This window comes from Chiloscyllium punctatum, chromosome 52, assembly GCF_047496795.1.
Source record: "Chiloscyllium punctatum isolate Juve2018m chromosome 52, sChiPun1.3, whole genome shotgun sequence".
NCBI classification, from domain to species: domain Eukaryota; kingdom Metazoa; phylum Chordata; class Chondrichthyes; order Orectolobiformes; family Hemiscylliidae; genus Chiloscyllium; species Chiloscyllium punctatum.
Window position 1 is genome coordinate 15,367,139 of NC_092790.1, and position 14,565 is coordinate 15,381,703.

General features: G+C 42.5%; 1 pseudogene; it reads left to right on the forward strand.

Annotated features, from left to right (window-relative positions):
- The first annotated feature begins 9,820 nt into the window (after nt 1-9,820).
- On the forward strand, nt 9,821-10,727 carry LOC140470672 (histone H2A-like; annotated as a pseudogene).
- Nucleotides 10,728-14,565: the final 3,838 nt, after the last annotated feature.

Consider the following 14,565-nt stretch of genomic DNA (forward strand, 5'->3'; position numbering starts at 1 on the left):
ATCAACTTCCTTAGTAAACCACGGCTCCCTCACTCATCCACTTCCTCCCTGCCTGACGCAGTAGCTGTCCTTGAATAAGCTCCGCATTTCAATTGTGCCAATCCCCTACAGTTTCCTACCCCATCCAATAAATCATAAATCTCACCGAATTGCATCATAATTGCCTTTTCCCCTCAGTTATAAATCTTGCCCTGCAGTACATACTTTCCTTTGCTAAAGTAAACATAACTGAATTGTGGTCACTCTCACCAAAGTGCTCACCTACCTCCAAATCTAACACCTGACCGGGTTCATTACCCAGTACCAAATCCATTGTGGCCTGTCTACATACTGTGTCAGGAAAGCCATCTGCACACACTGGACAAAAAAACTGATCCATCTGAAGTACTCAAATTATAGTATTTCCAGTCAATACTTTGAAAATTAAAGTCCCCCATAACAGCTACCCTGTTACACTCACTCCTATCCAGAATCATCCTTACAAGCCCTTCCTCTACAATTCTGGGACTATTCTGAGGCCTATAGAAAACTCCTAACAGGATGACCTCTCGTTTACTGTTTCTAACCTCATTACACGAGTCCTCAAACATCCTTTCTGCCACCATAATACTGTCCTTGACTGACAATGCCATACCTCCCCCTCTTCTACTGTCTTCTCTGTTCTTACTGAAACATCAACATTCGGGAACCTATGACATCCACTCCTGTCCCTGCTCGATCCATGTCTCCGAAATGGCACAACATTAAAGTCCCAGGTACAAACCCATGCTTCAGGTTCGCCAACCTTATTCCGGATTCTCCTGATGTTGGAAGTAGACACACTTCAAACCACCTTCCTGCTTGCCAGTGCACACTTGTGACATTGAAACCATATTTCTGACCTCACTACGCTCAACCTCTGGACACGGGAACCACAATTTAGGTTCCTATTCCCCTACTGAATTTGTTTAAACCTCCCGAAGAGCATTAGCAAACATCCCCCAGGATATTGGTACTACTTTGCTTCAGGTATAGACCACCATGTTTGTAGAAGTCTCACCTACCCCAATTATCCAGGTATCCGAAATGCTCCCTCCCACACTATCCCTTTCATCATGTGTTCAACTCCTCTCTCCCTCTCTCTGTATCCTCGCTAGCACATGGCACGGGCAACAAACCAGAGATAACTGTTTGTTCTAGCTCCAAGCTTCCACCCTAGATCCCTGACTTTCTGCCTTAAATCCCCATCCCTTTTCCTACTTCTGTTGTCAGTGTGTATGTGGGCCAGGACTTGGGATATTTCCCCCTCCCCCTCCATATCTGAGACATCTCGAACCCTTGCACCTGGGAGGCAACACGCCAATCATGAGTCTCTCTCATTCCCACAGAATTTCCTTTATGTCCCTTTTAACTATGGAGAACCCAATGACAAATGCACTCTTTCCCCTTTCCCCCACCCCCCCCACAGGACAACGGGGACAGACTCTGTGCCAGAGACCTGTACCCTGTGACTTACAGCTAGTAAGTTCTCTTCCCCCAACCCCCGCCCATCAACAGTATCCAAAACAGTATATTTGTTATTAAGGGGAATGGCCACAGGGGTTCCCTGCACTGTCTACTGATTCCCTTTCAGTCCCCTGACTGTAACCCATTGGCCATTTTTCTTGTACCTGAGGTGTGACTACGTCTTGGTAACTCCCCACAAGATAACGTAGATTATTAAAGCTGCTCATTTTCCTTCTTATGAGAAGAATTCAAAAATTTCATTCTTCAAAAAAATTTAGTTTGGTTCTTCCAATTTCCACCACTGAATGAGAGAAAATCATTACTTTCTCCTCCTCTCTGTAGAGCCACACAAGTGTCCCAATGATGGTGAGCACCATCACAATACAGTGCAGGGTAATTAACACCTACCTTTACTTCAAGTAATTATATCACTGTGCACTGACAAAAAAAAAACAATTCTAACCTTGATCAGGTGGGTCAATGGGCCAAGAAGTGACAGATTCAGTTTCATTTAGATACATGTCAATCATTAGTTAGATTAGATTAGATTACTTACAGTGTGGAAACAGGTTCCTCGGCCCAACAAGTCCACACCGCCCCGCCGAAGCGCAATCCACCCATACCCCTATATCTACCCCTTACCTAACACTACGGGCAATTTAGCATGGCCAGTTCATCTAACCTGCACATTTTTTAACTGTGGGAGGAAACCGGAGCACCCGGAGGAAACCCACGCAGACACTGGGAGAACGTGCAAACTCCACACAGTCAGTCGCCTGAGGCGGGAATTGAACCTGGGTCTCTGGCGCTGTGAGGCAGCAGTGCTAACCACTGTGCCACCATGCTGCCATGTGAGGTGTTAGATTTTGATTAAGACAAACCAGGGCAGGTCTTATACACTTAATGGTGGGGCCTTGGCAAGTGTTGCTGAACAAAGAAACCGAGGGTTGCAGCTGCAGATTTTCTTGAAAGTAGAGCCACAGGTAGACAGGACAGTGAAGAAAACGTTTGGCATGCTTTCCTTCATTGGTCAGAACATTGAGTGTAGGAGTTGGGATGTCATCTGGTGGCTGTACAGGACATTAGTGATGCCATTTTTGAGATTACATACAACGCTCATCACCCTTCTCCAGGAAGGATATTGTTAAACTTGAGATGCTGTAGAAAAGATTTACAAGGATGTTATAGCAATATAGAGTCAAACAGCACAGAAACAGACCCTTCAGCCCAACATGTCCATGATGTACAACAAACACCAAACTGCATTCATCCTATTTATCTGCACTTGGCCAGTAGCTGACTATGCCCTGGTTTCTTAAGGGCATATCCTGATGCTGCTTAAATGCTGTGAGAGTATTCCATCACACTCTCAGGCAGCACATTACAAACTTTACCCACCATCTAGGTCAAAATATTTTTCTCAGGTCTCCTCTAAACTGCTTTCCCCACAACTTCAACTTGTGCCCTCTGGTCTCAGACACATCTGCCAAGTGGAGAGAGATTCTCACAATCTACTCTGTCTGTATCTTTCACATTTTTGTATATCTCAGTCAGATCCTCCCTCAACCTCCTCTGCTCCAAGGAAACCAAACCCAGCTCATACGGTCTCCTCTTTTAACGGAGTCTTTCCAACCCACTGTATCCTCTCCAGTCAATCCCATCCTTCCAATTGTGTGGCAATCACAACTGCACACAGTATTTGATCTGTTTTATAAAGGTGGAATAAGACTTCCTTGCTCTTATATTCGACAGCTCCGGGAAGCATTCTGTATGCCGCCTTCAGCAGCCTGTCTGCCTGTGTTGACACCTTCTGGTATTCCCTCGGGACCAATCGTCCATTGTGTAATTCTTTCCCTTATTAGACCTCCCAGATTACCTCACATTTATTAGGATTAAATTCCATCTGCCATTGCTCTGCCCAATGTCCTCATACTGTAGCCTGAGACCATCCCCCTCACTGTCAACAACACCACCAACTTTCATGTCATAGAGCACAATACAGCACAGAAACAGGTCCTTTGCATACCAAGACTGCACTGAAACATTTAATACTTCCACACGAAAAAGTCATCTGCAGGCAGACTCGTTATACATTCTACATTCACATCCAATTGTTAATACGTACATAACAAGCAGCAAGGGTCCCAGCACTGATCCCTGTGATACACCACCAGTCACAGGCTTCCAATCACAAACACAACCCTCCACCATTATAGTTTGCATCCTGTCTGCAAGATAATTTCAGATCCAGTTTGCTTAAGACTCCAAGAGCCAATCTTAGACCAGTCTTTTATATGGGACTTTGTCTAAGGCTGTCAGGGTGGCCCATACCAGGCCAGAATAGAGTGGCCCACGTCTATTGACACAAACTGGTGTGTAAGTGTAAAGTAGAATTAAACAGCAGGATGTGAAACAGAATGGCAGGCAGAAACTAAGCCATACAGCCCACTCACACACAGTAAGGTAAAATGATACCATTGAACAAGCCACTCCAAGGACCCAGCCTGTTCCCATTCGAAACCGTTCTGACAAGCAGACCGAAGGTCCGGTAAATGAGTAACTCCAGCCACATTAAATGAAAGGGTAATTGTCCCAGTTAATGAACAATCACCAGGTGCTAGTTACAGCCCTTTAATCCCCGAAAACAGCTGAGGGTGCAACAGCTAAAGTTATCTTATAGTATTCAGTTTCTTGAAGTAAGTTTGAATATTAAGAAAAATTCTTGCAAAGAGTCTTAGCATCATCACAGTAGTTTTCAGCATGAAAAATAGGTGCATAATACCAAAGCATGAAGTGGAAAAGAAGCATTTAAACCTGGAAGTGAAGGTTAGTTACTTTAGGTAATGCCTTCTCTTATGGCCAGAACAGAATAGATTGCTCACAGCCCATTAATCACAAAGTGCTAACAGTTGGGGCAAATAAATTACTTCACACTTTGTAACTAACTTTTTATAACAAAAATTAAAATTACAAGTCTATGGCAAGTAAGTCAAAACAAGCTGCCCTTTGTTTTTTCTTCATATATTCCCCATTGCCCGAATTATATCAGAGGAACAATTGAACTTGATAAAATGGAATACAATGAATAACAGCATTCAAACTATCCTGAGAGAAACCTGAAGGTGTATTGCATATAATTTTGTAATATGAATGAATAGGATGCATAGAAAGATCACAAGACCAAGAGATTACAATGTCCGCTAAATTCTGAGAGGTCAGGGGATCCTGGGACAGTCCATAGAAATGCCCATCGTTGATTAGGTATCTCATTGAATAGGATATGCAAAGTAAGAGAGAGGAACATCGTAATAAAGTTGTATGTGATTGTTATCAGAAAGTTTATTAAAAATATTGCTTTTTATTATAAAATCAGAGTGTGTCATTTTGTCCTCTCGGAGGCCATCTGCCTGCACTAACCACCTACCACTTTCCTGAATACTGCCTGCCTGCTGAGACTTTCATCCCTGGTCTGGGGTTATGCTCCGACAACAGCCTGACTAAGTACATGTAAATCACGTCAACTGCTCTCCTCTCATCGGTATGCTTCATTGCCAGGACTGGGGGTTTTGAGTTATAGGGAAAGGCTGCACAGGCTGTTGCTTTGTTCCCTGGACTGTCCAAGAATGAGGTGTGACCTTTATGTAGGTTGTGAAAATCATGAGGGGCATGATAGGGTGAATAGCCAAGGTCTTTTTGTCTTTTTCAGAGTATGGGTGTGTGCAAAAATAGAGGGCACAGGTTTAATTTGTGTAGAAAGGATTTAAGAAGGACCTAAGGGATTACTTTATCACATAGAGGGTGGAGCTTGTATGGAATGAGCTACCAGAGGGAGTGGAGGTGGTGGGTACAATTATAACCTTTTATAGGCACCTGGATATGGACAAGAATAGGAACAGTTTAGAGAGATATGCACCAAGTGCTGGCAAATGGGACTAGCCATGATTTGGAGGTGCCAGCATTGCACTGGGGTGGACAATGTTACAAATCACACAACACCAGTTTCTCAGACAACAGGTTTATTTGAACGCACTAGCTTTCTGTGCACTACTCCTTCATCGCTCTGAAAGCTAGTGCTCCCATATAAACCTGGTGTTGTGAGATCTTAAGTTAAATGGGACAAGGTCAGATCAGGATCTCTGGTCAGCAATAACAGCTTGGACCAAAGGATCTGTTTCTGTGCTGTATAACTGTATGACTCTCTGAAGGCCACACCTTATATCATTATTCCCAGTTAGATTCCGCACTATTAGAGTTGCAAAAGTCCACTGCTTTTACCTCCTTGACTCTGAAGATCAGCACAGATCCTTTCTGTGATGATGTGTTGTGGTTTCACTTGTCTGTGAATCCTACAGATACAGTCAAAGAAAATAAGATCTTTCCCATTCACTTCAGGAAACATGAACTGAAAACTCTCTCCTTTGCTAACTGGCTGTTCACTTGACAGCAAACACTTAAACTGCTCAGTAACACAATGCAGGAAGATTGAAGCAGGATCAATCGAGTGTAGGCATCCTTGCTAGATCATAACAACTGTTTCTTTCAAAAATCTTTTGGCACAGTGGCTCAGTGGTTAACACTGTTGCCTCACAGCATCAGAGTCCCAGGTTCGATTGCAACTTCGGGTGACTGTGTGGAGTTTGCACATTCTCCCTGTGTCTGTGTGGATTTCCTCCGGGTGTTCCGGTTTCCTCCCACAGTCCAAAGATGTGTAGGTCAGGTGAATTGGCCATGCTTAAGTTGTCAATTAGGTGCATAATTCAGAAGGAAAAGGGGTTTGAGTGGGTTACTCTTTGGAAGGTCGGTGTGGACCTGTTGGGCTGAAGGGCCTGTTTCCACACTGTAGGGAATCTAATCTAATCTAAAAATCAATGCATGTTCACAACAGCACGCGTAGTCAACATTAAATTTTAGTTTCCAAGTTTTTCACTAGTCAATATGGCTGTAATCTGTTCACAGTCTGTCATGTCTGAGCAGAGTTTTGAAGGACAATAAGTTGTATCCACAGTCCCATTGAATAGCACAGACTGATAGGTAGAGAGTACTTCCCAAGTCCACAAACCTTACAAGTGAATGGAAGAAACAAGATGAGTTCTGCACTCACAGAAGAACAAACAGTTGCAGACTGCACTAGTTATTGTCCGTATTCATGTAAGGAAGGACTTGAAGGAAAATGATAATTTCTGGACATAACAAAGAGGGAGATGGTGCCAATACACAATGGGTACAGAATAACTTGCAAAGTACAGAAATACTGTCAGGTTAATCGTTCTATTGGCAAAAATGGAAAAGTCATGACCTCTAAGATCTCGCAGTTGGGAGAACTAGCATTTTATTAAACAAGTTATCCAGGACAGTGTGTGTGTGTGTGTCAGCCCCAGTGTACAAGTGAACTTCCTATAGATTTTAAATGCATGTTATCACCTTGGTCAAAAAGTAAGTTCTACTTGTTTATTAAAAATACTGAACCTATTGCATGTTCACAATGTACTCCACTTAAGTAGGGAAAGAAGTAAATAAAAATCCAGACTAATTATTCATCCAATTATCTCACCATGGGTTAAACATGCAGTCTGACTCTCTGACTGTATGTAATTCATGTATCAATTCTTTTTATCCAAACTGGAGGAATTAAATAGCAGGCCAAGTGCCAGATTGAAACAAATATTGCAATTTAATTTGTTTCCACAAGAAGAAAACCGAACACATCTCAGACAAAATGACTGAACACATACTTTGTTTTCAAATGGTCCAAAGGGAAATCAAACATTGACATGCAAAGGTAAACATTTAAACAGATACCCAGACATTATTATTGGACACAGAATGAAGAAACACTCATACTGGTTTTGTTATAAACAATAAATTCAAAGTACACATTCAGACCAGAGACTGACCAATCCAGAAAATACCTTACAATCATAAATTTACCATTGAATAAAAGTTGTGGAAATTATCCAAACTGCTTTAGAGTGACAGAGACTGCCAATGGTCTAAAAAGTCTCACTTTTATTTACAGTATGTAGAATTTCTCCAGTGCAGATAGAGGTCATTCGGTCCATCGGCCTGCAACAACTTGCCAAAGCACATCCCACCCAGATATAGACCCCACCCTACCCGTGCATCTTTACCATGGTTAACCCACCTAGTCTGAACATTGTTGAATATTGCAGGGCAATTTACCATGGCTAATCCAACTAACTTGCACATGTTTGGACTGTGAAAGGAAACTAGAGCACCAAGAGGGAACTGTTATGAAGATGTGAGTGTACTGTACCTTTAAGAAAGTTATCAGCCAGGAGAACTACCAGACATCACCAAGTGTTCCAAAAAAAACAAGGTAACATTTGGTCGAACAAGCCAAGTAGTAGTTTGGTTGAATTCAAATGTTTTTGTCTCCAGGCACTCAGTTGAAATTATAGCCCAAAAATATCAAATTCCAATCCAGTTTGAATTGAGTATATTGACAATTTTAAAAGCCAATGACACATCTGAAGCTCTGGAGATATAAGACTGGGGAAATTTGAACAGTTGGGAGGCAAATTGCCAAGCCACCAGCATGTAAAAACACTCCATGAAAATTAGCTCTCTTAAAGGTACCTTTATCGATCAGTGGCCTGTGAAGCACAATCCCCAAGAAGAACAAAAGACAACCCGAATACAGAAAAGAACCAAAAGCTGCCTGGTTTTGAGATAAGCAGTCTTGTTTTGTAAATCTTAATCAGAAGTTCTATCGGGCTAGTATTATAGAAGATAGGTTAGAGGAAGGAGTTGTAAATACTTGTTAGTTAATCACTCTCTGTTATACTTTAATAAATAAAGCTGTTAATCTTTACTTTAACTGGTTATAGGCCTGTCAAATTTTCACAGATTACTGCATGGGATAAATCTTTTCAGTGTTGCTGGTTTTAAATTCGCAAAGGGTTTACCCCATGTTGTATCCAAACCAAGCAGACATGGGGAGCATGTCTGTGCAATTTGCACAATGAGCCAAGGCTGGAATTGAAACTGGGTCCCTGGCACCAGTGTGCCACCATGTTACCCTGACTTGGATGGCAATAGATAAAATCTTATTGATGTTGAGCAACAGAGACTTGAAGTAAAAACTGCTCCTGCAGTTTCTGGCAAATGTCATGCTAAACAGAGCCAAATATTATAAGTACACTCATTTACTCACAGCACACACACTGAAAGATACTTTCAAATGCACTCCTCCATTCATTTAGTTGAAACTGTCAGGTACAGATTGAAAACTGCACTCAAACATTCATATTGGAGAAAGTAACGGGTATAGATTTAAAACAAAGTTCTCATGTTTTTTCAAAAAACATTTTGATAACACTCACGTATTCTCAGAGCTGAGTACACACAGGCAGATAAAAATGTCACTGACTTCTCCTTTTTCTTATTGCCTTCTGCCTTGAGACATTTAAACTGACACAAGCCTGAAAGAAATTAATAACTGTAGTGTATATACCCTGCAATTGCATGACAGAAATGAGAGGCATCATTCACCTTTCACTTTATCTCTATCTTACGGTGTGCTCACAGGTCACATACTGACAGATTCAATTACAAGTCACTGTGATATAACAGGGATGGAGTAAAAAAAAACATTTGATCTGAAAGTTAGAAATGTTGAGATATTTGCTCTCTCACATGCCAGTGAACTAAGAGAACGCCAAAACAGCTGCCGGATTGAAATGTGATGATTTTGCTGAATCTGAGAGCGACAGCAATAAGGGAGGACAGCTTTAAAATATCGTCTAAACATCGTGTTCACCATCGATACTGAGCCGGAAGAATGTTGTGTGCTGATTTATCAGGATGCAGGGGTGCTACTGAAATGTGAAGTGGGAAGTTAAGTGTAGACTGCAGAGTCTGGCCTGTTTCGTTTCATCTTCTTAAGGTTTAGAAAATTACCCACTCAAGATCAGAAATGGACGGATACAGGTCGGCAAATGAGGGAGAGACAGATCGAGTGAAGTATACATTTTGAAACTAAAATTAAAAGACACGAGTATTTTATAAAAACTTGCTCCTTTTTTTTGTACTTCATTTTTCAATATAAAAGACATTCCTTTGTTTGTAAATTGGCGGGCTTTTCAAATTGTAAAGAAGGCGATTGATGATTTGGCGCCGGTACTTTCCGCCCCCCTCCCCTGTGCCCTCTCCGGATTGGGGAATGAGGCAGATATCTGATTGGGAATTGGAACAACATTAGGAGGGGCTGAACAATGGGACCAATCAGAAATGGCCGCCCCACCATCCCTCCCGAAGGTATAAGAGGCCGCAATGTGGGCGGAGTGTAGTATTCTCTCTGGAAGTGTTTGTGAGATTGTGGTGATGTCTGGAAGAGGAAAGGGCGGTGGGAAAGGTCGCGCCAAGGCAAAGTCTCGGTCGTCCCGGGCTGGTCTGCAGTTCCCGGTGGGCCGTGTTCACAGGCTCCTGAGAAAGGGTAACTATGCTGAGCGTGTGGGTGCCGGAGCGCCGGTCTATCTGGCTGCGGTGCTGGAGTATCTGACGGCTGAAATCCTGGAGCTGGCCGGCAACGCGGCCCGGGACAACAAGAAGACCCGCATCATCCCCAGGCACCTACAGCTGGCCGTGCGCAACGACGAGGAGCTCAACAAGCTGCTGGGAGGGGTGACCATCGCTCAGGGCGGGGTGCTGCCTAATATCCAGGCCGTGCTGCTGCCCAAGAAAACTTCCGCTGCTGGATCTGCTAAAAAGTGAAGAGAGTATTCTTGAATCTGACAACCCAAAGGCTCTTTTAAGAGCCACTCACAGCATCTGTGAAAGGGGCTACACCGTCATCCCGGTTGGGTTTATTTTACTTTTAATATGGAGAAGCTTGAACTTTGAACTTGAGATCAGTTAATTACTATCGCCTTGTTATTGAACACTTATGGTTTGGAGATGCTGATGTTGGACTGGCGTGTATAAAGTTAAAAATCACGCAACACCAACTTGAAGCCCAACAAGTTTATTTGTATGCCCGAGCTTTCGGACCTTTCATCACGTGCTTGTAGAATATAAGATCGTAAGACAGAATTTTTCGCAAAAGTTTACAGTGTGATGTAACCGAAACTATATATTTAAAAAACCTGGATTGTTTGTTAGTCTCTAACCTTTTTAGAATGACCATGTTGGTTTCAGTTTTATCAAATATTAATCGCAGAACGTCTAATATTACATTCTCAAGTGAACTTGAACAACTGGTGTGACGTTGGCCCTGATAATGCCTGTAAGGTGTAAACTGTCCCGTGTGAGACTGTCTGTGCCACAATGAAATCACACAACACCAGGTTATAGTCCATCAGGTTGAACTGGAAGCACACTAGCTTTCGGAGCGTCGTTCCTTCAGGTGGTAGTGGAGGGCTCAATCCTAACACAGAATTTATAGCAAAAATTTAGTGTGATGTAACTGAAATTATACATTGATTGTCTGTTAAGCCTTTCATCTGTTAGAATACACTGATATTTTCAGTTCTTTCGTGTGTAAATCACAAAAAAGTTTTGTGATTTCGCGGTCTTTTCTACATGTTAGTGGGTTTTTCAAATTTGAAAATGAGCCGTTGATCTTTTGGCGCTAATTCTATCCCATCCCCCATTAGTTAAATTCTGGAATTTATTGTAACAAAATCTGCGATCACCGGAGAGCTCAGTATTTGGAAGTTGACTGCCGCTGTCTGTGATTTTCGTGTTTAACTGACTTCCCTATTAATGGATTAGTGGTGCTGGAAGAGCACAGCAGTTCAGGCAGCATCCAACGAGCAGCGAAATCAACGTTTCGGGCATTAGTACCACTAATCCAGTATTTGGTTTTCAGCATCTTGCTTTCATTGTTTTTACCATCCCTATTAATGCTTGAGTCAGCTCCTATGCACTTCCTAAAATATGATACCAATGTCCGCAAGTAAGTAGTCGATCTCTTGGCGACAAATCTTTCCCATCCCCCAACGACGAGGCTTATGAATACCGAGACAGAGGGAGATTCGCCGGGGGTGGTCTACTCCTCTACTCAGGAACAGTCAGCTTTAGGGAGAAAAGGTTCAGTCCCAGATACAGTTGGGGCTGGATGATCAAATTCCTGATAAAGGGCTTTTGCCCGAAACGTCGGTTTTCCTGCTCCTCAGATGCTGCCTGAACTGCTGTGCTTTTCCAGCAACACTCTAACCTAGAATGTTGCCAGTTCAGGTTAATTGTAGCTATCGGGACTGATTGGAGAGGTTGGGGTTATATTCTTTGGAACAGAGGTGCCATGATAAAGGAATACTAAATAGTGAGCTACTAATGAAGGAGCAGAACGCCAAAAGCTAGTACTTCCAAATAAACCTGTTGAACTACAACCTTGTTTTGTGCGATTTTTCACTAAATAGTGAGAGGGAGAGATTAGAGGAACCTGTTTCCTTTGGCAGAGTTCAAACACCAGGGATCATTGACTCAAACCAAGTCAGTCAATGAATTAGATGATATGTAAGGAAAAATGTGTTTTAGTCTAAGTCATGGATATCTGGAATTCGCTGCCTGATTTGTTGGTCATGATTCTTAAAGAGGAGAGACTTAACAAACAATTCGGGTCTTTTTCAATATATAATTTCAGTTACACCACACTGGAAATGTTTGCTTATAAATTCTGTGTCTTACAACCTTACACTCCACAATCACCTGATGAAAGAGCAGTGCTCTGAAAGCTAGTGCTTCCAAGTAAACCTGTTGGACTATAACCTGGTGTTGTGTGATTTCTAACTTTGATTTGGTGGTGCACGCAGAGACCCTAAATTCTTTTAAACAAAAATCCATGGAACTGCACCTCTATTATTTTTATGATTCGATAGTTATCATTTAGACCCTGCCAGTCTCTGCAGTGTGAATATGTAAACATATTGACCATATAATTAATATTACATTTTGATAACTCTTACATTCACCAAGCCGGAACTAAATCATTAACGAAACTCACATACCCATTCGCATCAGGTAGTCCCGTTCACGAAGCTGTGTGGATGTTTTGATTAGATTAGATTACTTACAGTATGGAAACAGGCCTTTCGGCCCAGCAAGTCCACACCGCCCCGCCGAAGCGCAACCCACCCATACCCCTACATTTACCCCTTACCTAACACTACGGGCAATTTAGCATGGCCAATTCACCTGACCTGCACATCTTTGGACTGTGGGAGGAAACCGGAGCACCCGGAGGAAACCCACGCAGACACGGGGAGAACGTGCAAAATCCACACAGTCGCCTGAGGTGGGAATTGAACCCGGGTCTCTGGCGCTGTGCTTACCACTGTGCCACCGTGCTGCCCGTTTAGTTCCTGGATCTCACTCAATTGGTCTTAGGATTTTAAGAAAAAACTGGACAAGGAGCAGCTCAGGGCAGGAGTGGAATCAGACCCGTGGTTCTGTTTAGTTTGCTGGCTTTGAATAAAAAAATCATAATGATCATTAACTGAATGTTACATTGATGTTGCCAATCACAGCTGATGTTGATTGACAGGAGGTATCTCTTCTGTCTTCCTCCAGGCAAGTACTCAAAGGACCAACACAATGTAATATTCCCTCAGTACAGAGCCAAGTGTGACCAGCTGCTTCGAACAAACAGCAAGTATGTTACTGCTGTCAGAGTAAAGAACATCCTTTCCACAGTCAGAGTAGATTGAGTCAGATCACAGAGGGATATGTTCAAACGAAGAGTCAAACGCCACCCAGGAAACGGAAGTTTATATTTTTTAATCTCTATTCTAAATGCATCCTACCCAGTTTCAATCAACTTGAATGAATCCTCATCCAAAATATACACTGTGTTAACATCTGAACATCGAACGGTACAGGACAGGAACAGGTCCTTCAACCCACGATATTGTGCCAAACATGCCGCCAAAATGCAATAATTCCTTCTGCCTTCCCTTGGTCCATTACCCTCCATTTCTTGCATATTAATTTGCTTACCTAAAAGTCCTTTCAATAACCTAATCGTATCTGCCTCCATCTCCACCCCTGGCAGTGCATTCCACTCCTACCACTCTCTATGTTTAAAAGAAACTGCCCCGTATGTCTCCTTTGAACTTTCCCCTTGTCACCTTATATGCATGCCTCTTAGCTTTAAACATTTCAACTCCTGGAAAAAGATTCTAAGCATCAAACTTAACTATGCATCTCAATTATAGAGACTTGTGGATATGAGTCCACTACACTGGACAAACAGGCAGAAAACTAGCCACCAGGATACATGTACATCAACTAGCCACAAAATGACCCACTCTCACTAGTATCCTTACATTCAGTTGAACAAAGACACCACTTTGACTGCGACAACACATCCATCCTCCGAAAAGCCAAACACCGACATGAATGAGAATTCCTACACGCATGGCGTTCCAACCGGAACTCCATCAACACATTGACTTGGATCCCATTTACCACCCCCGAGAAAAAGAACAGGAAATGACATCACCACAGGAAACTACAGTGACTCAGGAATGGCTGTTTAATGTTTCAGGATACAAATGCTACAGGAAGGACAGAAAGGGAGGTGAGAGAGGAGGGGGAGTGGCATTTTTGATAAGGGATAGCATTACAGCTGTACTTAGGGAGGATATTCCCGGAAATACATCCGGAGAAGTTATTTGGGATTAACTGAGAAATAAGAAAGGGTTGATCACCTTATTGGGATTGTAGAAAAAAAACCCATAATAGTCACAAGGAAATTGAGAAACAAACTTGTAAGGAGACCTCCGCTATCTGTAAGAATAATAGGGTGGTTATGGTAGGGGTTTTTAACTTTCCAAACATCGACTGGGACTGCCATGGTGTTAAGGGTTTAGATGGAGAGGAATTTAAGTGTGTGCAAGAAACATTTCTGATTCAGTATGTGGATGTACCTACTAGAGCCGTTAAAAAGTGAGGGGACCGTTCTTGAATCTGACAACCCAAAGGCTCTTTTAAGAGCCACTCACACAGTCTGTGAGAAGAGCGGAGCTCTGTCAGATTGCTTATTTTCTTTTTAATTGGAGAGCCCTGGCCTTTGTGCCTAACATCGAGGAATTCCCATCTCCTTTTTATTGGATACTGTTC